The sequence below is a fragment of the Grammomys surdaster genome, unplaced genomic scaffold (assembly GCF_004785775.1).
Source record: "Grammomys surdaster isolate TR1022 unplaced genomic scaffold, NIH_TR_1.0 185, whole genome shotgun sequence".
Lineage (NCBI taxonomy): Eukaryota > Metazoa > Chordata > Mammalia > Rodentia > Muridae > Grammomys > Grammomys surdaster.
Genome location: NW_021604630.1, coordinates 2,538,229 through 2,565,541, shown reverse-complemented (window position 1 = coordinate 2,565,541; position 27,313 = coordinate 2,538,229). Strand labels below are relative to the sequence as shown.

General features: G+C 40.1%; 1 protein-coding gene across 5 annotated transcripts in view; it reads right to left on the bottom strand.

Annotated features, from left to right (window-relative positions):
• Window positions 1-27,313, bottom strand: part of Nsd3 (nuclear receptor binding SET domain protein 3) — a 116,409-nt gene that overhangs the window by 88,115 nt on the left and 981 nt on the right. The window lies entirely within an intron of this gene.

Here is a 27,313-nt window from a genome sequence, read left to right as displayed (position 1 = left end):
CCCCCTCCCCCTCCCTCTCCCTCTCCCCCTCTCTCTCTGTTCAAGGCAGGGTCCCACTGTGTAGTCCTGGTTGGCCTGTAATACATTATGTAGATCAGACTAGTCTTGAACTCAGAGATCCACTTGCTTCTGCCTTCAGAGTGCTGAAATGAAAGGCTGATGCCACAATACACAGCCCTCCTTTCAAAAAGTTTTAAATTTTTTAAAGTAAAAATTAAGAAAATAGTTTTTATTTTTATTTTGTATGTACACATGGGAGGTCAGAGGACAATTTCTGGAGTTGGCTCCCTCCTTCCACTCTGTGGGACCCACAAATCATACAAGTCAAACTTGGTAATAAGTGTCTTTACCTACTGAGCCATCCTGGCAGTCCAGGAGCCAGTTTTGTTTCATTTTGGTTAGACAGGGTAACACTATGTAGGTCTGGCTAGACATAACTCACTGAAATCCACATGCCTCTGCCTACCTAGTGTTGGGATTAAAAGCATGTGCCACTATACCCAGGATATTATTTCATAGTGGTTTTTATACACAGACGAGCCAGGCAGCAACCTGCCTACAGCAGGCATATGGACTGGAGCCAGGATTAGAACCTCACAAAAGAGGAACCAGTCTTGTTGATTGACACACTGTTGAGGTCATTGCCCAACTATAAGGCCAACTCTGGGCCTATGATTTTAAAGTGCTTTCCCCATATCCCTAAGCCTTTAGTTTAGTTTATCTTTAGTTTCTTTTTCTAGAACCTGTGTGTCTACCTTATTCAGGGATGCAGGAAAAATTAACACTTAATCCACACACAACACTTAGAACAGTACCTGGTGTAGTTAGCCTTCACTACTTCTTTGCTATTATTTGGTGCAATATTGCATACAAAAGAAGTAAGCAGTATGAAACAGAAGGGGACCAAGAATCACACTGTATTGCCACTGTTGTTAAAAAAGACATCTAAGGAAGAAACCATGTGAAGGGAGGAGGCACTGAAACCATGAAAGGCAGGCTGGGGAACTGAGGGAGTTTTTCATCCTCTACATTAAAATACCCTGTACAAATAATTTAAAATTCTGACATCTTGTGTTCTAAATAAAACCCAGATAGGACAGTACACCTAGGACAGGGCTGTATCCTGATGGCAGAGTACTCACCTGATATGTACAAAACCATGGGTTTGATCTCAACATGTGTGTGTGTTTGTGCACGCGCGCATACATGTGTGTATATGTGTATATATACATACATATATATGTGTGTGTATATATATATATATGCAAACAAATAAAACCTAATTTTTAACTACTAAACATGATAATGATAATATATTGATATAAATAGTTAATAATACCAGGGGTAGAGAGATGGTTCTGTGGTTTAAAGCACTTGTTACTCTTTGCAGAGGACCCCAATTTGTTTTCCAAGACTCACATGGAAACTCATAACCAACCATCTGTAACTCTAGTTGTAGGGGATCCAGTGCCTTCTTCTGAACTCTGTGGGCACCAGGCACACAGGTGGTCTGCATATGTACATGTAGGCAAAACATTTGGACACATAAAGTAAATGTTTTTAAATGTTTAAAAAATAGTATCAGTTGGGTATGGTGATACATGCCTTTAATCCCAGCACTTGGGAGGCAGAAGCAAGTGGATCTCTCTCTGAGTTTGAGGCCAGCCTGGTCCACAAAGGGAGTTTAGGACAGCCAGGGCTATTACACAGAGAAACTGTGTCTACAACAACAACAGAACCCCAAACAAACAAACAGTTAGTATCACTGCAGTTAACGTTAGCAGTTTACTAGATATCAATCAATAGTCCCTAGATGTTTTCAAAAACACACTTTGCTCAACAACATCTGCTCTTAAAGAGTAATTTTATTTCCCAATTCCTAAGTATGTGGATTAAAAAACAAAACAAAAAAGAAAGCAAGCACTCTATGTAGTGTGTGTGTGTGTGTGCGCGCGTGCGCGCGTGCGCGCGCATGGGAGAGAGTTAACAATTCGGTAGGAGACTAAACAATCGAACCCCTTCATCTAGACTTTCTTTTGCGATAAGGTTTTATACAGCTCAGGTTGACCTCAAACATGCTGTGCAGTCAAGGAAAAACAGCAAACTTCTAATTTTCTTGCCTCCCACCATACCCTAATTTTATACTGAGCTGGGTATCAAACTTGTGCTTTGTGTATGCTAAGTAAGTGCTCTACTAAGTGACCTACGTCCCAAACCCTGTAATCTGTACTTTTACGTAAATAAAATTGCTACACACAAAGTTCCTTTTATTAATGTTTCAAAGTAAAAAAAAAAAAAAGGAAGCAGAGGAGGCTGGTGAGATGGTAAAGGCCTTTCTACCGAGCCTGATGATAACAGTCTCGATCCCTGGGACACACCGTAGATGAGGAAAACTGACAGCTCAAGATGTCCTTTGGCCCTAGGCTTTACAGGTACAGTATACAAATGTGTTCATGCACACACACGTGTGCTCGTGCATATATATGCTCGTGTATATATATGCTAAATAGATACAGTATTTTTGAAAGATGGTAAGGTGCTGGAAAGATAGCTCAGTCAGTAAAGGGCTTGCTGAGCAAACATGGAGACCTGAGTCTGAGCCCAAAGACCCATGTAAAAAGCCAAGCGTAGTGGTACACTAGGGAGAACACAGACAGACACTGAGGTCTTGCTGGTCCAAAAACTTAGCCAAATTGATGAGCCCCATGCTCTATGAGACACACTGTTTCTTTTTTATTTGAGGGAGGGCCATTAAGGATGACACTAATTCTTGACCTCTGGACTTCACATGCACATACAAGGACATGCACATGCACATACACATACACACAAACATACACGCACTTACACTAAAGATAAACTTCAATGCTTTTAAAATTTCTGTTGCAGCTGTCCATACAGTTTCAAAGCAGTGAAGAAAAAGAGGGGAAAAAGAAAGGAAGAGAAGAAAAGAGAAAGGAAGGAAGGGGAGGGAAGAGGAGGGGAGGGAAAGTGGGAAATTATTAACTATAAAGTTGTAAACTCTTATTTTTCTCCCAATTTATTTATGGGAAGGGTAACAATTTTAAAAAGTATATCAAGCCAGGCATGGTAGGGTCACATCTTTAATCTTAGCACTTAGGGTGCAGAGGCAGGTGGATCCCTCTGAGTTCCAGGCCAGTTTGTACAGCCAGAGCTACACAGAGAGACCCTGTCTCACAAAAGAAGGGAAAAAAAAGAAGCAGAAAGAAAGAGGATCAGATTCCTACGTCAAACCACAGAGACAGAAAAAGAAAGTAACCATATTATGTATTTCAAATGAACAGCTTTAAGATTAAAAATACCAACTAAGCATGAAGCATTAACACGTTAAATGCATAGTTAAGATACCTAATGAACCAACAGAATGAACAATCTTCTTTGGTAGAGCATACATTTGCTGGACTCTACCTTACAGACTTCACACGCTAGGCCATACACACACTCATTTATTTCAATGTCAACTTCTCTTTATATTTGATTGTACTTCAAAAGTCCTTCTACTGATCGCCACTAAGGCTTTTCAGAATCACAGGTGTCCCTAAGATGCCATATACTTGACCCATTTCTGTTTCAGACCATTTAACCCTTAAAAACAAAAAAACAAAAAACCCTATGTCAGCTTGTAAATCTGAATGCATTGCTTTCCAGACAAACTCCTTTCTTAGGCTTCCCACTACCTAGTAAAGGTCTGAACATGGTGATGGGCCCTCCAGGCAAGGTCTACCCTTCCTTGGCTACTCTGAAGGCTCTCTGCTCTCGAAGGCTGAGCGCTAGGATTGCAGATCTCATATCAGCTCCTACATGCAGTGAGCCCTTTAAACAGCTCTTTTCCACTTAACTCCACCCACCCCTTGAGTTCAGAGAGTGACTCCAAAGAAACAGCTACTGAAGGCAAGTTAGTCTGAGTAACTCTCCTGCGTTCCTGCGCATGCTTCTTAGAAGGAACGCTGAACTATCTGTTTATGTGAAGTTTGTTTTCTTAACATTGGTATATTTTGGGGTCTAGAGAAATAACTCGGTGGTTAAGAGCACTGGCTACTCTCCTCTCCCAGAGGATCCCAACTGGATTCCTAGTGCCTGACACACATGTGGCACTCAGACTCACATGCAGACAAACATAAAAATATTTATTTAATACCTATTAAATATTTATTTTTAAGTGTGTGTGCGTACACACACACACACACACACACACACACACACACACACACCATGTGGTAGGGGTGCTTAAGGAGGCCAGAGGATCCCCTGGAACTGGAGGTCCAGGCAATTGTGAGCTGCCTAATGTGTGTCTTGAGACTCAAACTCAGGTCGTCTAGAAGAGTAATACATACTATTAGCCACTGATCTTTCTCCCCAGCCCTATTTACTTTTATTTTATGTGTATGGATGTTTTGCTTACATGTGTGCCTGTGCACTACATGCACGCAGTGCTCAAAGAGGCCATCAGACCTCTGGAGCTAGAGTGAAAGACAATTGCTGGGCCATGTGGATGCTGGGAAATGAACGAGGGACCTCTACAAAAGCAGAGGTTGATTCCCAGCATCAATAAGGGGCTTCATGACCATCCTCAACTCCAGTTCCATGAGATCCTACAATCCTCTTCTGACCTCCTTGGGTACCAGGCACATACACAGTTCACATACATTTATGTAGACAAAACATTCATACATAATAAAATAAATAAACCTAAAACAAAACAAAACAAACAAACAAACAAACAAAAAAGAAAGAGTTGTTGAAGGCCTTTCCATGAATTGTAGACAGCTGCTCACCCTGCCACCACTGAGACTCCTTTTAGTCTAACCAAAGTTCCCGAAATTTCAAGTCCTTGGATATGGTATAAAAAACTTACAGGAAGATGTTAATATAACCAAAACATTATTTTAAAAACCACTATATAAATACATCTACTTAAAACCCTGTTATTAGTACTACAGAACTGAAACTTAAAACATAGTTTCCATAGTCAGTCAATGTAATCAGCAAGAACATCAGAACTACTCCAGCAGATATAATCCAGTATATTTGAAATAACCACATTATATCTGACTATAACACATTCTCTACACTGTCCACAACAGGCTCTTTATTTTATCAGGAAAAATAAGGATTCAAGATGTTTTTTCATATAAACTGTTTCACAGAGCATTTCTCCAGGTTTATGATAAATCTAGTCACAATGTCTTTCCATAGCAACAAGAATGGAATGTATGCAGTTTATGGAAATGAACCTACTATGCTGATCCTCAAACCCAGGCAGTTTTATTGTCTAGCCACCACTATGGCAAAAATAAAAAGCAACTAAAAAGATATTTAACCTTGAAAGAGTGAATAGTCACCTTCAAAAAAAAAAAAAAACAGTGTGAAGTCTTTGAAATGCACAGAGCTGCCATCCTTTCTGGGTTCTGGGTTCATCTCTGTAACGATATGATCAGCGTGAATCCTGAACTCTAAATGACACATCTTGAAGCCAGGTGTAGTGACACTTGCCTTCAATCCCACCACTGAGGGATTAAAGAATGGTCTATAGAACGAGTTTCAGGGAAGCCAGGGTTACACATAAAAACTGTCTCAAAAAATCAATAATAACAATAATAATAATACAACTTTTGTGTTGCCCACTTTGATGTCATAATTTAAAATTAACTTTTAGTAATGTAACAAATGTGCATTTAGAATAATGGAAGTGTGCTATTTGGCTTTATGTCCATTTTAAAACTAGAAGCCACTCAGCAGCTAATAAATAAGAAGAGAAGGAAAAGTCAAGCTCTACCTTTCCAAATTACACCAAAAACTAACATTCTTCTTCTAGAAGTCATATGGTCTTATGGTTTTTAGTTCTGTTTCATCTTGAGACAGGGCCTCTGTCCTGGAACTGAGATCCTCTTGCCTCAGCCTCCCCAGTGCAAGGCTCTTGTGAGTTGTTACTACTCAGAGTTTAATGCATTACCATTAAGCTATAAACGGTGATGGAGCTCTTAGAAAAAATAACAAAACCCCACAGGGTTCTAAGAACCTGACCACACCTCTTCAGCACCAAGAAGGAAGTGAATAACAATGTTTACTTCACAAAAAGCAGCTAGAATTGATAAGCATCTTGTCTATTTCCCAGAGATGAAAGGCAATACTGGAATTTGGCACAGTAACTTCAATAGAAAACCAATCTTTCAAACAAAATAGATCTTCCTTGAAAATTTTTTTGTGGGTGACTACAAACAAATTTTCAAGTGGCAGTGGCTGTTCTATTTGCCTGTCGATCATCCTGCCCCAAGAGAGCAAACACGAGATTACAAGATTTACTATTTTGCTAACAAACAAAATGTACTGCTTTCAACGTCATTTTATATACATGTACAAGAATCTGGGTAGAAGTATCTCATTTATGACTACGACTTGGGCGTTTTCTCTCATTTTGTGGAGCCTGTGGTAATGCAAACACACATTCAGACCATTATGCAATAGCATTCTCTCTCCAGGTGCTTTACAATTTTTTAAGTTTTCCTGTGGGTTTTTAAAAGACAACTTAAGATATCAAACTTTATGGTTTGAAAGGAACTTCTACCAAGCCAGATTTAGTGGCACAGACTTTTATCCCAGCACTTGGGAGGAGACAGGTGGATCTCTGTGAGTTCCAGCCCAGTCTGGTCTACATAGCGAGTTCCAGGACAGTGAGAGCTACACTGTGAGACTGGGGGGTGGGGGTGGGGGGAGAGACTGGGAGAAGGGGGAGGGAGGGAGGGAGGGAGAGAGGGAAGGAGGGAGAGGGAGAGGGAGGGAGGGAGAGGGAAAGAGAGAGAGAGAGAGAGAGAGAGGAGGGAAGGAGGGATGAACGAACAAATGCCCCAAATGTCTCTCATTTTGGTTGAGGCTAAATGAAAAGTAAAGTATGACTTACAGGAAGTGTTCCCTGAATGGCTTTCCAGCAGTCATACTAATAAAGCAGTATGATCCCACAAGGCACCACAGCTTTTTCCTATGAGAACTAACACTCTGTATTAGTAACCTTATCTGTGGATCTTCACTAAAGGTACTTTCCAAGGTAGCCTTTCAAAAAAAAAAAACTAAGCTGATGACTAATTTCTGAGTTTAAGTGGAAAACCTACTTGCTTAAAAAATACACAATTAAAAATTAACAAAAATAACAGCTGGGATGGAAAGATGGCTCAGGTAATAAAGGTGCCCTCTTGCCTAGCTTAACCACCTGAGTTTGATCCAGGCTGGGGGAGAGAACAGATTCCTACAAGTTACCCACTTTATATTTTCATGTGACTTTACTCACTTTTCAAAGATACAAATCATGTGTACTTAATGAAGTTTCCAGGACTTCCTGATTCTAGTCCAGGCTCTCCTCCCAGCTCAGTCTCAGGTAGCTGGACTACCACAGCACTAGGCCTCAGATTTTGAAAGAGATTTTTTTAAGGTTTTATTTTGTGTGTAATGGGAATTGGGACCTCTTAAGTGATGCTCTGAATATAAAAATGATGGTTGTACAACCTGTAAATATACTAAAAGTCATCCCACTGCACACTTTGAAAGAGAATTTTAGTCAGGCGTGACAGTGCATGCTTTAGAGGAAGATGTCTGTGAGAGTGGAGAGGCAGATAGGAAGATTTCTGTAAGTTCAAAGCCAGCCTGGTCTACATAACAAGTTCCAGGCTAACTACAGCTATATAGCGAGACCCTGTCTAAAATAAAATTTAATTAAAATTTTAAAAATGTTAATTTTAATAAGCATAAATTATGTCTCAAAAAAACCTCCTACAACTAGACAATTTTTTCTTTTAGAAAAATTAAGTATGTACATATCACAATAAAATTTCTATCATCCATCCAAAGAACTGCTGATTTCAATGTACATGCTTAAAACAAAATGTTTTACACTTACTGTTGAGGTCCAGTAATTAAAAGGTGAAGTAGCAGAAAGGGATAAACAGAAACAGGATCTGAGCACAGTCACAGAGCCTATCTGTGTATAACTGACAGGACTGAGGCGGGACAGCAGAGCAAGGGACAGCCAGGTAAGAAAGGTGCTGACGCAACTGTTAAAGTGTAAAGACAGGCAGTGCCAAGCTGGGCATGCTGGCACACAGTCCCAGCACTCGGGAGGCAGAGGCAGGAAGATACCTGTTAGTTTGAAGTCAGCCTTGTCTACACAAGAAGCTCTAGGACAGCCAAGGCTACACAGAGAGACCCTATCTCAGTGAGTGAGTGAGTGAATGAATGAATGAATAGTGACATTTCACCATACAGATAAACGATACACCACGTAGAATACAGAGCTATTATAAAAGGTAAAACAGAGGCTGGAGAGTTGGCTAGGTGATTAAGGGCACTTGATGTGAAAGACCCGGGCTCGATTCCCAGCGCCCACATGGTGGCTCATTACCTCCTTGGGTACCAAACACTCATATGGTGCCTAGATGTACAAGCAGGCAAAATACACATAAAATAATAAAATAAATTTTAAAAAAAAGCTTGTAAAAGGTAAAATAAGAACGTTTAAGAAAAGCAAACTCACAACAGAAGGTCTTTAAGAGTGAGGACTGGAGAACTTTATTAATGAGGATTGCAAAAGATTGCCCTCTTTCTGATTTTTATTATATGTGTTTGTTTTCTTGGATAGGGTCTCACTATGTGGCCTGACAGGCTTTAACTCCCTATGTAGACTAAGCTGCTCTTGAACTCACAGATATCCACCTCCCTCTGCCTACTATGCTTAAGTACTACCAGATTGCTTTTCATTCTCTAGGCATTAAGAACCCCTGTTGGGAGCTGGAGAGATGGCTCAGCGGTTAAGAGCGCACACTGCTCTTCCAGAGGACCCGAGTTCAATTCCCAGCACCCACATGGTGGTAATGGAATCTGATGCCCTCTTCTGGTGTGTCTGAAGACAGCTCATGTGATCACAGCACTTTCTGGAGGCTTAGGATCAAGGCCGGAGGAGCATGGTGGTCTACACAGCTAGTTCAAGCCAGCCAGCATTATACAGAAAGATACTGTCTCAAAGAAACAGACACCAAAGAGAGTGCAAGACAAATGACTACTTGAGTCAGTCTGAGTTCTTAGACGTGTGTGACAGTGAAGTCCACGAGTAAGAAGACAAGCTGCAGTCAATGCATCCCCACCCCCAAATCCGTCCACTTCCTCCCACTCACTGCTTATGCTGGAAGACTCCCTACCTTCATTACAACAGCTTTCCTAGCTCATGTTTCTACTTCCAGCATTATCCATCTCTGATCCAAGCTTTACAGCATAAACAGTACTTAAAAACAAAAAGACATGTATGGCTTGACTAAGAAATGCTCCCCAAAGGCTCACATATTTGAACAGTTGGCCCCCAGTTGGGAGCATTCAGGGAGGATACAGCACCTCAGGGTGTAGAACACTGCTAAAGAAAGGACATCACTGGGGAGGGCTTTGAGGAGTAAAGCCTCATCCCACTTCCTGCTTGCCTTCTCTGTTTCCGGTTTGGGGATAAGTGATCAACTAGCTTCCCAGTTTTATCTCCAAGCATCCCCAGACATTACTGACATCTAGCCCTCTAGAACTAAGCCAAAATAAACTCCTCCATAAGTTACCTTTGGCCATAGTATTTTATCATAGAAAAAAAAAAAGTAACATAGGGCTAGAAAGATGTGGCTCAGAGGTTAAGAGCATTTTTGCTCTTGCAAAGGACCTAGAGTTGGGATCTTAGTATTCACACGGTAGCTCATAACCATATCTCCTGTTTCAGGGGATCAAATACTCTCTTCTGGCCTCTATACATACAAGGTATATACACTGCACACTACATACATGCAGGCAAAACATACATATCTCAATAAACAAACAAACAAACAAAGCAGCATTTAACCTTAAGACTTTCTTTTTTTTTTTTGTTTTTGTTTTTGGAGACAGGGTTTCTCTGTGTAGTCCGGGCTGTCCTGGAACTCACTCTGTAGACCAAACTGGCCTCGAACTCAGAAATCCGCCTGCCTCTGCCTCCCAAGTGCTGCTGGGATTAAAGGCGTGCGCCACCACCGCCCGGCTACCTTAGACTTTCTATGCCTCAAAACAAATCAAAAAAGCTGAAGCCCTTGACATTGTGGCACCTGCCTATATAGTCAGAGACCTTCAGGGCTCCCGTTCTGCCCTCCAGCGTGCTACCATTTGCTCTCTCAAGCACCACCACTCGGTCTTACGGTTCTATTCAGGTGTTAATACACTCCAAGTGGCCTTAAAATGTCACATCATATACTCTCTAAAGCCAGGTCAAGTGCCTCCTCCACTAACAGAGCATAAAGAAAGGTGTGTGTCTGTGTGTCTGTGTGTCTGTGTGAGTGTGTGAAGTGAGTATGATTTCAAAACATCTACACAAGAAAGTACAGTAGAGTACTTGATTTCATCAATTCTGAGCACCAGCTGCTGTCAATTACCCTTTGTAGTCAGAGAAGGTCAGGGAAGCCTCATGCCAGCTCCACCTTCCTTCCCATTCTGTTGCTGCTATAATGGGAAAGAAGCTAAATGCTACAACCCAGCTACCCTGCCCAGCCCCAATCTATTCAGATTTCTCTGACAGAACAAGTGTTTACTGGTTAGACACTGAGCTAAGTCTAACAGAAGAGGGTAAAGACTCAGACAAGGCCCCATAATCCTAGAGCCTACAATATTAGGGAGAAAGGCAATAATACTGGGGGTGGAGCTCCCAGACCAGTCCTGATAAGAGTGCAACACTTCCTGTGGAGTGCCTGCATTATGTCAAGTCCTGAGCACTAGAGATAAAAGATAAACAAGACAGACTCAGTCCCTCCTGGCAGAAAATATCCAGGCTAAGAAGGTGAAATGTGGGATATCAGACATGTCCAGGCTGAAAAGAGCCAAACAATTCTCTGGAAGCTGACAGTAGATAGCACTTCAAAGAATTTCAACTAAGGACTTTCAGAACACCTTGGTATTATAAACACCAAGTTGGTTTTTGAAATGGTTTTTCTTGAAATGCTGTGAAATCAAATTAGATGCATTTAATGAAAACATACCACATAACTTGGGATGGAAGGGTAGGTACCACAAACAAAGGGGAGAATGAAGTGTGTATTAAGAACACTGGAATAAATTATCTTTGAAGACCCACAGCTAACTGCAGTACCTGGCACACTGTCAATAAATTAATTCTGATAGAAAAAATACTAGGGGACACAGGACTGGGTTAACCATCAAAATATTTATTACTGAGAGCCACCAGATGTTTGTAACAGGAATTAAAACTGGTGTGACAGATTTGCTATGTGCACCTGTGGGCGGCACACATTTGTGCATGTGCCTGCAGAGACCAGCCATTTTCCTATATTACTCTTCCTTTAATCTTTTGAGACAGGGTCTTTCATTGAACCTGGCTGGCCGATGAGTTCCAAGGCCTTCTACCTGTCTATTCCCCAGCTTAAGGGTCACAGGTGACACTGCTGGATCTGGTTTTTTATGTGGGTCCTGGGAACCCAAACTCAAGGTTTCATGCTTGTGTGGTAAACACTTTATCAACTGAGCCAGCACCAGATTTGCTTTTTGTTGTTGTTTGTTTGTTTGTTTGAGACAGGGCCTCACTATGTAGCTTTGGCTGTCCTAGAACTCGGTATACCAGGCTGGCTTTGAACTCACAGAGTTCACCTGCCCCTGCCTCCTGCGTGTGGAATTAAAGACATGTACCATTGTGCCTGGGAAGATTTGCTTTCTTTCTTACAGGACTTAAGAAGAAAGCTCGGAAAGTATCTGCAGCATTACTTCATGCTCAGCACAAAGCCCAGAGCAAGAATCAGATCACTATGAAAACAACAACAAAATAAAATTTACCCTAATTACTTTTAAGCCTTTTCAATAATTTTAATATGCAATTTTATTTTAGATGGTAATACTTTCACTAAAAAGATAAAATTAGGGGTGGCCTAGAGAGATGGTTCAGGAGTTCAGAGAACTGGCTGCTCTTCCAGAGTACCCAGGTTCAATTCCTAGCACCCACATGGTAGTTCATAACTGTCTATAACTCAAGCTCCAGTAGATCTGATTCCCTTGCACAGACATATGTGTAGGTAAAACACCAAAATGTACATAAAAATAAATAGTAAGTAAAATTTGAAATATCATAAAATTAGAAGGCAATTACTGAACACTGCTAGCAGTGGCAGTGAAAAGGTGCTCGCCACCAACCTGATGACCTGCTTCTGTCCCTAGAAGACACATGGAAGAGACAGTCAACTTCCAAAAGTTGGCTTCTGATCTCTACTCATGTATGATGGCATGTACACACAAATAAATAAATGTAAAAAAAAATAGTGCTGAAAATACACAATATATATGTCATCTAAGAGCCACTGACTAAAAAATCTTTTTAAAAAATATTAACTATTTATATAATCTTATATAACATGATGTTCTCTACCATGCATCTAATAACTACAAGCATATGTGAACTTCTGACAGTGTGCTACAATTCATACTGCATACATTATGAAGTTCTGTCTTCTGTATCAGTATGTAAAACTTTGAGTCACTATTAATGAGATTACAAGAAACTGTCATAATACTGTCACTGATAAAAATATTAGAATCTTGACCTCTAGTAAAATGACTCCCCCCAAAAGAAAAATGACTTTTTGATATTAATACAAATCTTGTCCTAAACACCAAAGACCATGTGTCTTTCGCACAGCTTCACTACTGATATACTGGCCAGCTCAGAGATCTAAAATTCACGTTTGTTTGTTTGTTTGTTTCCTCAAGACAGTGTCTCAGAGATCTTCCTGCCTCTGCTTTTCCCCTCCCAAGAACTAGGATTAAAAGTGTTTGACACCATGGCCAACAAGTTATGATGTCTCTAACATCCAAAGCAAACTGTGGCAGTACCTTCTTCTATTCTGGAAAAGAAGCAACTCTGACAAATTCTTGTTAACAGCTACACAGGGTGGCATATGCCTTTAATTCCAGCACTCAGGGGTGGGGGGCTGGGCAGAGGCAAGCAGATCTCTGTGAGTTCAAGACAGGGCTGCATAATGAAACCCTATCCCAAAAATCAAAGCAAAACCAACCAACAGAAACCCAGCTAGTATTCGTGCTACACTCATGTCTGCATTCCCAACCCCAGTAACATAGAGGAATACAGAAGTTGCTGAATGAGTTCAGATAGCAGAAAACCACCATGCAAACACACTATCTTGTCTTACTCAGTTGAGCCTAAATAATCACAAGGATCCTATGAATAGAGAGGTACAGGGAAGAGGGTTAGGGAGGCACTGAAGAGTCTGTTGCTGACTTTGAAAATGGAAGGAGCTAAGTATGGTTGTGCACACCTTTAATCCCAGCAGAGGGAGACAGAGGCAGGCAGATCTCTATGAGCTTCAGGCCAGTCAACTACATAGTGAGACCCTGAGTAAAACAAAGTGCAGGAGGGAGGCCTGGAGAGACAGCTCAGTTAAAAGCACTTGCTGGTCTTGCACAGAACCCTGGTTTAGCTCCTGGGCCTCCTCATAGGTGCTCACAATCATCTCTAACTCCAGTTCCAGGGAATCAGACTCATTCTTCTTGCACTCTGGCACTGCATGCATGTGGTAGACATACATGCAGACAAAGCACTCACATACAAAAAAATAAGTCTTTAAAACTCATAGTGAAATGATGAAAGGCATTGTAGCATTAGCCTCTGGCCTCTATATGCACCTACAGGAATGACCACAACCACACACAGAAACATACACACTCAGAGACACACAATTACCAACAAGTTCCCTAAATTAAAAACTTCACATTTTAAATAACTGCTACATCATTTAAGAATATATAGGGCTGGAGAGGTGACCCAGTGGCTAAGAGCACTGTGACTTTCGTAGAGGATCTGGGATCAATTCCCAGCACCCATATGGAGGCTCACAACCATCTGTAACCCCAACCCCACGGGATTGACACCCTCTTCTGATCTTCAGGAGCAAGTACATAGTAGACAGGTAGACAAACAGACAGACATATGTGCAGACAAAACACTCATACACATAAAGTAATAATTTTTAAAAATTTTGTATGGGAGACTAGAAATTTATCTCAATTGGTAGTTCTTGTCTAACACACAGAAAACCCTAGTTTTGACCCTCAGGAACCTATAAAACCAGCTGTGCTGGCATATACCAATCACCCCAGCACTGGAGAGGTAGAGATAAAAGGATTAGAAGTTCCAGGTCATTCTTGTCTACATAGTGAGATCCTGAGGGAGGGAAAAAAATAAAAGCAAGTATACAGGAATAGGTGAGAAGAAACAAAGCCCTTTCCACTCAGATTATGCTGACTGTTTGTTTGGTTTTTAATGTTGTTTTAAGAAAAGGTCTCATGTAACCTGAGCTGTCTTTAACACACCACATAACTGAAGATGAACTCAAACTTCAGATCCTCCTGCTTCCACCTCCCAAGTACAGGGATTATAAGCAGGCACTAGTCCAAAATATACAAATATAAAGGCAAGCATTTTACATTTTAAACATTTTATTGCTGCTTCTCTGAGTTTGAGCCTAGCATGATATAGAACAGGTTTCAGGACAGTTAGGGCTACAGAGAGAAACCCTGCTTCAACAAAACAAAACAAACAAGCAAACAAATTTAGAAAACCATTTTATTGCTTAGCAGTCTATATCCTGTTAATTCTATTGTCTAAAAGAATTCTATGAGCTGCCTTGTCTGGCCTCAGTGGGAGAGAAAGTGCCTAGTCTCCCAGAGACTTGAAGTGCCAGTGTGGGGGGATACCCAGAGGGGTCCCCAGCTGCTCACAGGAGAAGGGGAGGTGGGTATGGGGGAACGATTGTGGGAGGGGATGACTGGGATGCAGGCAGTAAGGGGGAATAAGTAAAAGAAATTAAATTTAAAAAAAAGGAATTCTAGGAGAGCTGGAGAGTTGGCTCAGTGGTTAAGAACACTGGTTAAGAGGTCCACTGTTCCCAGGACCACATGGTGGCTCACAACCACCTGTAACACCAGTTCTGGGGGATCTGATGCCCTCTGCTGACCTCTGCTGGAACCAGGCATGCAAGTGGTGTACAAACATATATGTAGGCATAGCATCCAAACAAAATTTAAAAAAAAAAAAAAATGCATTCAAGGCCAGCCTGATCTATGAGTTCCAATACAGCCAGGGCTACACAGAGAAATCCTGTCTCAAAACATCAAAACCAAAGCAAACAAAACAAAACAAAAAAGTATCCTGGGCTGGAGAGATGGCTCAGTGGTTAAGAATTCATTGTTCTTGTAGAGGAGCAGAGTTCTGATTACAGCCCCATGTCAGGTGGCTGATGACTACTCTGGCTCCAGACGCCCTCTTCTGGCCTATTCAGCAGCTTCATGCACATAGTCACACAAAGACATACAAAACACACAATACAAACTTTCAAAGTCTTTAAACTTGGGGGGGTGCGGGAGGGGGAGAAGCAGCAATCAATCCTTAGCTGCTGTTGGTGACTGTGTGACTGTAGTCAGAAGTTCATATATAGCAAGTTTGGGGGCAGCCTGGGCTGGAGACCCTAACTCAAGGGGAAATTCAGTTTTTTCTACCACCTCAAAGTTCTCCTGCACAGCACCGTCCTTTAAACAACCTCATGAAAATACCCTCACATGCTTATAGAAATGAGGTTAATCATGACCTCTGAAGAAATGGGCAAATACTGTGATGTAAGAAAGAAATCAGCCTGGCATGGTGCCACACACCTTCAATCCCAACACTCTGGAAGCAGAGGCAAGTGAATCTCTGTGAGTTCAAAGTCTGGTCTACATAGTCACCTTATCTCAAAAAGTGTGGGGTGGGGGGCAGGGGGAAAGGAAAAAGAAAAGGAAAAGGGGGCTGCTGAGATGGCTCAGTGGTTAAGAACACTGACTGCTCTTCCAGAGGTCATGAGTTCAAATCCCAGCAACCACATGGTGGCTCACAACCATCAGTAATGATATCTGATGCCCTCTTGTGGGGTGTCTGAAGACAGCTACAGTGTACTTACATATAATAAATAAATAAAAATTAAAAAAAAAAAGAAAGAAAGAAAAGGAAAAAGAAGGGAACTCACCTCCACAGACATTTAATCAATCATACTAAAGTGGCAGGTAAACCCAGAGACAAGCAGAGTGTTCAGAGTAAAAGCATGTACTAGTAATACTAGTCTTGCAGTCGTGTGACTTGAACTGTATAGTCAGGAGATTTTCGAAATGTTTTATTTGGCTTGACTTGAGTCTGAGTGACTTGCCTGCATGGATGTCTGTGCATCATGTGCATAGCTGGTACCCTCAGAGACCAGAAAGTACTGGGTTCCCTGGAACTGGAGCTACGGACAGCTAAGGGTCACCAAGTGGGTGCTAGGGATCAAACCCAGGTCCTTAACCACGGAGCTATCTCATTTACTGCCTGAGATGTAGAGATTAAACCAACTGATGCAGTACCAGAAATGACACCAAAGAATGGAAGAAGATGCTATCCCTCTGGATGTCTGGATGTCTATACATAAACATATAGCTTGGGCTTTTATTTTGACATCAAATTAACTTTAAATCTCAATAGTCTCAACATTATTTAATGACTTTCATTTGTAATATTAAACATTAAATGAAATTTACATCCAATGCTTAGCTATATAAGCTTTTACAGACATAAAATCACCATGACTACCATACTGTCTTCATGACATTTTCTAACTAAGCAAAAATGTCTAAAGCTGTACACTTTCTTCTAATTTTCCTTTTTACATTTTCAAAAATTTAAAGAGAGCAAAAAACATTTTTAAGTATATCTGTGCTGCTCCATAGTCAGTAGTTGTATTACTGTCACCTTAAATATTTCCTAAAATTTCCACTTGAAATTTCCCACTTACAGTGTGCTACAGTCCTGTAATGTAGCACTAAGAATTTGGAGGCTAGCCTAGACTACAATGGTGAAACCAGCCTCCCCATCTCAAACAAACCAAAGTGTTAGAAGAAAATTGATTTTCAAAGAGATTAAAGTATCCTGTGTCAGGAGAATGAACTTTGTGACATGGAACATAATTAATTAATTGAGAAAAATTTAAACCTACATTTTATTTCACGTATCCATAAACCTTGTTGTTAAATTCAATCTGTTTTCACATGATTATCATTTCATTAAGTTATTCAGCATTTTAGATTATAGATCAGTTTTTTCCTGATCCATGTTACTGCTTGACTACGTTGTAACAATACAATGACTACTAATTAAATACTGTTTCCCTTATTCACCCAGTTTCACCTCCACAGTCTTTACTTGGTTCTTGACTACACCAAACAACAAACATGGTTACCACTTCAAGATGTGTGTTAGATTTTGTCCAGTTTCTTACCACAAGAGTACTGGCTCATACTGAAAGTTACTACAAACTAAGCTATTTCTTTTTTTAAAAGAAGTCTATCGGACGAGTATGTGTGTGTCTGGGTGTATTATATACACAGAATGTGTAACACATGGGTACAGGATCCCCTAGAACCGGGTTACAAGCGGCTGTGCATCAAGTGGGCATCAGACAGTAAACCTAGGTCCTCTGCAAGAGCAGTAAACATTCTTAACCACTGAGCCAGCTCTCTGGCCCCAAACTAAGCCAACTTCTATCAGTCACCTTGTTCTACTCTCTTTGAAATCAAGTAAATGATATTAAGATAGCTTCTGAAATTAGTTCTTATAGACTTATTTTTATATCTTTTGAGACAGGTCTCACTACATTGCCTTGGGGATCCTGGAACCATGTAGACCAGACTGGTCTTAAACTCACAGAGATCCCCCTGCCTCAGCCTCCTGAGTACTAGGATTAAAAGTAAGTCGATACATTCAGTTGTTCCTTAGATTTTATAAATGTTCAAATTTTATCTTGGATTCTCTGTTAGCCTCAGGTCAAAAAAATAATTAGAACAAAAATAATAGATGTTTTAAAGTACTAAAGTTTTGATACTAATGTATCAAACTAAAACCTGTTAACTTAGTTTTTAATTTCCTATAAAGATGTTTGTGTGCTTTCTGGAGTTTTATTTTCTGTTTTGCTTCACTAGTTTTACCACTTCAGGATTTTAGGATCCTTATATTCAAATTGTACATCACGTACTTGCTTCATCAGAACACTAAGCATTGGTGCAGTCAGACGCATGATATTACAGTAACTACAGTGAAAGTAAGTTTGGACTGGAAAGTTAACTTCTTGTTCATACTTGTACTAACATGAATTCTCTTACTGAGAACACCCACACAGCCTATGCAAAGATGCTGCTCCAACATTTCTTAACTTCTGTTAAGGCAGCCAAGTGAGTTCATTTCTTCATCCACTAAACATGCAATTAAAGACAACCTCATTTGTAGACAACCTTTTCTTTCTCCCTTCCTTCCTTTTTGTTTCTTCTTCTCTCTTTTTTAAAACTGGAAATCAAATCCAGGGCCTCTTTATATATAAAAAAATGTTGAGCCACACCCTCAGCCTCCAATACTCATTTCTGTTTTTCAGAAGTGTGAACTTCCAGCTACATGGCTGCTGCAGTCTGGTGCCTTAGCACTTCAGTCTGAAGCTCCACAACTCTAGGTAGTTGTGTCTAGTCATCAACGAGAGCAGTAAGCTTCAGTGGTAAAGTAAAATGGTAGAAGGAACTCAGACCTCAACTTAAGTCCTTCAACTCCACTACCCACCGCATTTAAGAGGAGGGGGTTGGAGAGATGAGTCTGTGGTTGACAGCACTTGCTGCACAACCATGAGTATCTGGCTTTAGATCACAGCACCCACATAACAAGCTAGGCATGATCTCGCAAATGTGTGTTTGTAACCTCAGTCATGTGGAAGCAGACGCAGGAAGATACTGAAGGCTTATTGGCTGACAGCCTAGTAGGAAAAAGAATACAAGCCCCAGGTACAGGGAGAGACCCTGCTTCAGAGGAAATAGGCAGGGAGTGGAAGAGAAGGATATCCAGCAACTCTGTGCTTATGCACACAGGTGTATACACACATGTGCATATACCAACCCCCCCAACACACAGTTTGCTAAATTGGCTTAAAGTAAACACACCTGCAGAACAAATGCTAGGAAAAAGGTCGGTTAGATCAAAGCAAACCTCTTACAGTGAAATAGGTGGGTAGAACACACTGTCCATTGTACATTTTTTAAAATAAGGTCTTTATAAATCAAATCTGAATCAAAACATTTTATTTAACTCATTTAATTGCATTTATTTCTGTGTATATTGGAGGCAGAAACATGTACATGCCACAGCACTTGCGTAGCGGTCACAGGACAACTTAGGAAGATCAATTCTCTCCATTCCACCCCGTGGAATTCCAGGGATTAAACTCAAGTTATCAGGCTGGGTGGAAAATACCTTTATCCAGTGCGTCATCTACTCGGGCTTGTTATTCCAGAGACAGGGTCTCACTGTGTAGTCTTTGCTAGCCTGAGTCAATTGTGTAGACCAAATTGCTAGCCTCCAGCTCACAAATATCTGCCTGCTTCTGCCTCCTGAGTACACCATCATTACCCAGCACCTGTACACTTTTAATCCCAGCACTGGGGAGGCAGAGGCAGGCAGATCTCTGTGAATTCTAGGCCAGCCTGGTCTACAGAAGGAGTTCCAGGACAGTCAGGGCTACACAGAGAAACCAAAAACGTGTGGACCACCATGTCCTGCCATACAGGACAAGCGTTCCTTCTGCTTGTTTTCTAAGATGTGCTCTTCCTAAAATGTCCAAGCTGGTCTCAGACTTCTGTAGTCAAGGGATCCTTCTGTCTTTGACTTCAAAGTATCTAGAACTATAGCAGATACCACTTCACCTGCACTTGGAGAGCAGAGAGTGTTCCAGGACAACTAGGGTTACACCAAGAAATCCTGTCTCAAAAAAGATAAACATGCATGCTTTTGATGCCAGTACTGTAGAGGCAGAGGCAGGAGGATCAGCCTGGTCTAAGCCAGTTCTAGGACAGCCAGGGCTACAGATACAAACCCTGTCAAATAAATAAATAAATAAATAAATAAGCAAGCAAGCAAGCTGATTAATTAACTAATTTGACATAAGAGCCAGCGAACTGACCTACGTATCTGAATGTATTTCTGTGGACATTTAGAAAAAGCTGGTTGATGCCATATTAACAGCCTTAAGAGCAAGTAAGGAATTTAAGATCCACAAAATTGACTATAATATTGCAATGTTGAAAAGCTATTAAAACTTCAAATTAATTCACTAGTTCTAAGAACTTCATCTTGAAAAAGTAAATTAAATGTCATTTTCTTTGAAAGGATATATAGCAAACAATATCAGGCCAAATATGTTACCAAAAAGCATTCCAAATGCAAGGAATGAACTAATAAAAATTTTAGCTCACTAAAAAAAAAACATTTTAGGCTGAAGAGATGGCACAGCTGCTCTTCCAGAGGACCAGGGTTCAATTCCCAGCACCTACATGGTAGTTTACACCTGTCTGTTCTACAAGACCCAACATCCTCACACAGACATATATGTAAGCAAAATGATCAATGCACATAAAATAGAAAAATAAATTTTTAAGTAGTAATTTAGAAGTAGACTGAAATCTGAAAACTTACTCTGTATTAGATGATTAGTCTTTTTGGTCTTAAGCACTGGGGAAATTTCAAAATCTTCCATTATTGAGTTAAATAATTATTGTGTTTTCAGATTAACTTTTAAAATGGAGTTATTGTGTGGATATTTATAAACCCACCCAAAAAGGCACCATATAAAATGTTATTATATAGCTTAAATACAAACTATAATGTACATAATTCTCTTTCATTTTCCCATTTGCTTTCTCAACATATCTTAATGATAACTGAGATCCGTGTCTAGCACTGGGGAGTTAGAGGTAGTACAATCAGGAGTTCAATGCCAGTCTCCTCCACATGACAGGCTGAGGCCAGCCTGTCTCAGGAAAAAAAAAAAAAAATCCAGATCTAGTTCAGTGTAGTGTTGCATGCTTATATCTCAGCACTTTCAAAGTAGAGGCAAAAGAATTAATTGTTCAAGGACACTCCCAGTTACATAGAAAGTTCACCGAAGGCCAGCCTGGGCTACTCGAGACCCCATCTTACAAAACAAAACAAACAAAACCAAAGCTGTGACTATCATTTTAAATAAGCTAAGAATCCTTTTTTGGTCTTGCTAATGGCAGTAACAGCACACGTCCAGTGATGTCTTCTAACTCACAAAATTTTAAATATTTTTATTTTACTTTTTCATGTCATAGTGTATAGGTATTATACAAACCATAGTAGTATTTAAGGAACTTACTATGTATTTCCTAAGGTTAATAGTAAAAATGAAAATGAAACTGTAAGCTTTTTACAAATACTACATAGGACCAGCCAGATTGTTCAGGTGGTCAAATGCTTGCCTAGACAGCCTGACTGCCCGAACTTGACCCGGAAGGACAGATGCAACCCCTGCAAGCACAAGCACTCCTCTGACCTCCACACACCCACACCGCACAGATACACATGCACACAACGAGAGATGTTTTAAAAAATTAGGTCACTTTAGAACATCTAGCTGGTAAATTTATTCTTTTTAATTTTTTAAAATTAAATTCATTTGTGTTGGTGTAGTTCAGAAGACAACATGCAGGAGTCAGTTCTTTTTCCACCATTAGGTCCCAGAGATCTAGTCAGGTTGTGTCAGGCTTGCTGGCCAGTGCCTTTCCCTGCTGAGCATCTCAGCCACAGGCCCCATCTTATAAATATTTATGGAAAGATTGTTGTAAAGAAATAAAACTCATTAGTTATTTAAAAACTCAAAAGGCAGATGTGTTTTTAACAAAAAATAAATCATTTGAGTTTCTTCAAAAATACTTTTTTCTCTACAGTAAAATTAAAAACAGCACTGCAGTGAAAAACAGATTTTTGTGACTAACAACTACACTTTGAAAGCTTTAACAACTGGAATTTCTTGGGACTGCTTGTCACTGTGGAGTAGTGCTCCTTGGGACTGCTGTCCTTGTCACTGTGGAGTAGTGCGCAGATGACTTTTGTTTGCAATCATAGAATATATTTTCTTTTCTTTTGGTCTAGATTCACTTAGGATTATTTCAAGACTCATTCATGTAGTGTTTATCATTTATTCCTTTTTTAAAATGATCAGTATATGTAGTACCATATATACGTAACAGTGTGTGTTGGAGGGGGTGTGCTGTGAACACAAGCGCTGTTTTCTAAGACACAATCTGACTGTTTATATAAGGTTACCCTCAAACCTGAGCTCCTCCCAAATGGTGGGATTCTAGGTTTTTATCATTTCATATTTAACAACTCCTCATGATAATTACTCATTTCTGGACTCTAGTCCATTCATCTAACTTTATGCCAATAAAATATAGTCACTATGGCTTTATAACCTTTGAGAAAAGGTAGGGTAAATCCAGGCTGAAAAGATGGCTCAGCAGTTGAGACAGTAGCTGCTGAAACAGAGGACCTGGTTCAGTTCCCAGCACTTACATGGCAACTAACAACTGTTTGTAACTCCAGTCCCAAGACACCCAACACCATTTATCCTCCATGGGCACTGCACACACAGGGTGCATAGACATACACTCAGGCAAATGCTCAAACACAGAAAAATTAAAATCCCCCCAAAATTAAAAATAATAATTTTAATTTCTTTTGTGTCTACAATGAATGAGACTGTCTTTTTGTTTTAAGAGACTCAGTAAATTTGGCATAGTGGTACAAAACTGTAATGCTAGCAAATGAGAGGCTAGGGTAGAGACAGTCATGAGTTAGGTATGCTGGCCTGGGCTACACAGTGAGTTCAAGTGAATCATTTAATATGAAATTTTGGTCACCTATTTTTTTTTTTGATAGGAAAAAATAATTAAAATAAATCAACAGTGTCTCCTGAGATTTTTTACTTTTTATTTTATTTTGAGACAGGGTCTCTTTATATAGCCCTGGCTGTCCTCAAACTCACAGAAATCCACCCACCTCCACCTCCAGAGGACTGGGATTAAAAGCAAGAACCACCATGTCCAGCCTGAGATGTTTTTAAAACTCTTGTCTTTAATTAGGTATTTTTCAGCTCATTAAAAACAAAAACAAAGAAAATTTGACCAGTGTCTCAGTTTTACTTTGGGGCCAGGACTGGGTTCCTGATTTTTTTTCCCTCATTGCTAACTATTTCACTGACAATTTTATTACAAGGGGGAAAATTCTGCCAACAGCTACTCCATTACACAAAACACAGACTTCAAGATAGGCTGGATATAATCTAGTTACACATAAAAACACTGTCCATATGCTACTTGTCAGACAATGAAAAACACCTAAGCTTGCCTCACTGCAATTCCCTGGAACTTGGTACACCCATGCTGCCTGACCTCAGCACATCCCTCTCACCTGGAGCTTGAAAGAACAGCTCAAATACTTTCACAGTAAGGAAGTAAAGTAATGTGGTCTTGAGACCTAAGTCACCAGTTTGCCAATTTGGCACCAAAGCTTTGCTTGTACTTAACTTCTACAGACCTCAGGTTTTTTTCTCCTGTAAAATAAGGAAAGTTGAAGCATTTATGTTCCATTCAAACAAACTGTTAGGAATGTAGTCAATGTCATTCTCATAACAGCAAGCAAAAAAAAAAAAAAAGTTAATTTAGCTGGACCTGATGGTGCACACCTTTAATCCATCACAGCACTCAGGAGGCAGAGGCAAGTGTTGCTGTGTTTGAGGCCCAGCCAGAGCTACTTAATAAAGACTCCGCCTCAAAAACAAAAAACAAAAATAAACAAACAAAAGGGTTAGTTTAAGTGGTAGTATTCTACCTCTCAAATAAAAATTAAAGGTCCACATGCCTGCTAAGTAAAACAAAACACTAGTCAGGGCTGTATACACAGAATCTCAGACACATGGAAGACTCAAGTAGGAAGACAGTAACTCAAAATAAAATAAGAAAGGCCAAGGTTTAGTTCAGTATAGATCTGGGTTCTAGAATTAGTGTAAGCCCATTCTATGTATGCTAAGTAAATCCACAGAAACTTTTGAGGACACTTCTAACTAGCTAAACTGGTAACTGGGGACACTAATCTTTTGAAATATTTTAAAATAACAAACATGTGATATTTTTATGTTATATTAGAAGCTAACAGAAACAGCTTGCTTCTCTGGGTTCTATAATTTAAAAGACCTACACTCAAATACCAGCTTTGTTATTTAAATATTTAATAACATTTGCAATGTTATCTAACTTGTTTCTTCATTTGCAAAATGCAGTTAAAAGTAGATTCTCAGGAAACTGTTGGGAAGATTAAAAAAAAAAAAGAAATCATACATTCAGGACACTTAGTATAGTACACTACAAGAGGATAGCTATTAGCTGTTACTTTACATTGTGATTATTATTTAAAATTCCGGAAACTATTGTCTTTAGAGTCACTTCGGACAGTTGGGCCAAAAATAACCAATTTTGTGGGTAATCAGCTTTCTTCATTTGAAACTCTTTTAATCTAATCATTACGAGACCATCTGTTAACTTGTCACTCAAAAAAAAAAAAAAAAAAAAGTAGGAAGAGGGATGAAGTTTAGTTGGTCCCTAGGTGGGACTCCCAGCACTCCATAAACCAGGCATGCTAGCTCATGGCTATATCAGCATGCTCAGGAGATGGGTAGAAGATCAGAAGTTCAAGGTCAGCCTCAGCTATACTGAAAGCTTGAGGACAGCATGGGATATATGAGACCCTGTCTCAATAAAGTTTTAAAAAAGGTATCAGGATCAGAGAGACAGCTCAGTGGTTAAAAGCACTGTTTGCTCTTCCAGAGGACCCAGGTTCAATTCCCAGTACCCATATGGCAGCTCACAACAATCCATAATTCCCATTTCAGGGTACCTGATGCCCTCTTCTAACCTCCATAGACACCAGGCATGCAAGGAGTTACACAGACAGACAGTCAGACAGACAGACAGGAAAAAACCACTCATACACAAAAATGAAAATTTTAAAAAACTGTTTTTAAGTACCACGTGGGCAGATGATGAGCACAGTAGTGATCACAGCAGATTTGCATTTCAGATGTTTGATAAATACAGTAGCCTTCCTCACTGGACGGATACCTGTCCAAGGAACCCAGACAGAACGCTCATTCGGGCTTCCAAACAGACACTCTCTGTTGTAATATACAGTTGCTCATTTTCCTAAAAGTGATGGCACTGACAGTTTGTGCAAGTAAGTCTACTAATTACAAACATCAATACAAATAAAAATCTCTATCAAAATAGATAAATTCCAAGTACATGCTGAATGACTTTGAATGAAACGTATCTTTAGAATTAAAGAAAATTTTTTTTCAGGCTATACATTATCAACCAAAATACGCCAAGTTATAAATCTGACATTTATTCCAAGTCTAATCCCAGAAAGTACTACTTCAACAACATTAAATTTTTTCCCACCAAACTCTAGAAAAACTGAGAGAACATTACTATTAAGATTTGTATGTAGCACAAGTGGACCAAGCCCACTGTTTAGTTAGCAGGACTTGCTGGTGTTAGAAACCAGTTTCAATACTAACACAGGGCTAAAGTTTGGATTTACCACAATTACAATTATTTCAAGTAAGGTACATACTGAATCCTCTTCAATATGAATAGAATATGGATTTCACCCAATACCAGTGTATATCTACTTTGTCAGGACTTAGACCCTGAGTCTAAATTCAGATCATACAAGGAGTTACATTTCAATGCATTAAAGAAAAGAATTACTGGAGCTTTCCTGAGAGTGACAGAACTTCCCCTCCACCCACCCCCCAAAAAGCTGGCAACTCAGTGAGGATCTAAAGATTACATGCCTATTTCACAGATCACAGTGCTGAACTGGCATTTGGAGACTGTACTGAACTAGCTACATGAAAGCAAAGGGAAGAGATGAAAAAAAAAAGCTAATAAAAAAGCATTATTCATAACAACATGCGTATCACCAGGAACATTTCTAATTTTCCAAAATTCTAAATCCAGTAAGCAGATGATCTACAACAGGCGGATCTTCCCCACCCCTTTCTAAGAGCGCCTCAAGTAAAATAACCAATGCAATTTCCTTGTTTACTTAAAGAATTGGAAAAAAAAAAAACATGTTGACTTGCTTCCGAGGTGTTGGAAACCAATCAATATTAAAGACTTTTCACAATCAAGCTTGAAATATGATAGCAAGCATTTCTTCGGTTAGTTTAAAAATATCTAACTTTAAATTTATAAAAAGAGTGAAATTTTACACTGCAATTTATCAGTGTGCCTTTTTTTGCAACCAGAAAGAAAAGGGGAAAGAAAGGAAGAGGCAGCAAAATACACAAGATGGGAAACACCGCCGCGTCCTTCCGTGGTTATGAGTAATTGTAAATGACCCAAGAGGTAAGAGAAGTTCATGAATAGAAAGCGGGGGGGGAGGGGGGTGTAGCAATGTGAACTGTCGGTTCCAGATTCACGCAGATGTCGGAGAGGAAAAGGAATTTATTTACACTGCAGTGCCTGGTAGCAAACATGGCTGCCCCTGCCCCCTTTAAATCTGAATAGTCTTTACTCCCTCACCAAAACCATCAAATTATGGCCATGTCTTTCCCTGCCTCCCTACCATAACACAAACACATCTCCTCTTCCCTCAGAACAGTAACACCCACACCTCCCTCATTTCACAACGATCACAACCCCAGAACCACGAGCTTCTCTATTTCTCTAGCCTTGAAATACAAGACAGAATACACACAAATATAGGAACAAAAGGCTTTCCTTTCTAACACTTCAATAATCCCCATCCTTCTTTTCCTCACACTCTGACGCCTGGTCGATAATTCTCGTCCCTTCCAACACTCAGCTAATGTCCCTCCCTAGCCCAATCGTATGTCTTTCAGTTTCCTGCGTCTATTTCCTCTCCTCCTCTTGCATCCTGACACAATCATTTTTCACCCCTATTTCCTAATCTTATCTTTTCCTCCACTTTGATTCACTAGTTTCTCCCCTTGATTGCCAGAAGATGCCTCGCTCCTCCATCAACCCTATCTCTTTTCCCCAACTCTTCTAGTTTCCACACTCCATTCCAGACCTACCCTAATTTGCATTAGGTCTCTAATGTCCAAATCTAACTCTTTTTCCTACCCCTCCCCCGGTTCCATCCTTATCCCCGCCCCCATCCCACCTCTACTCCCAATTCCCAGCTCAGCACCACTACATCATATCCCAAGCCTACCTGCCCCACCTCCCAATTCCTTCCACACCCACCTTACCATCTGCTCTTCCTTCCTCGAACCCTTTCAGGCCATCCGTGGCCCCTTCTCTTCCA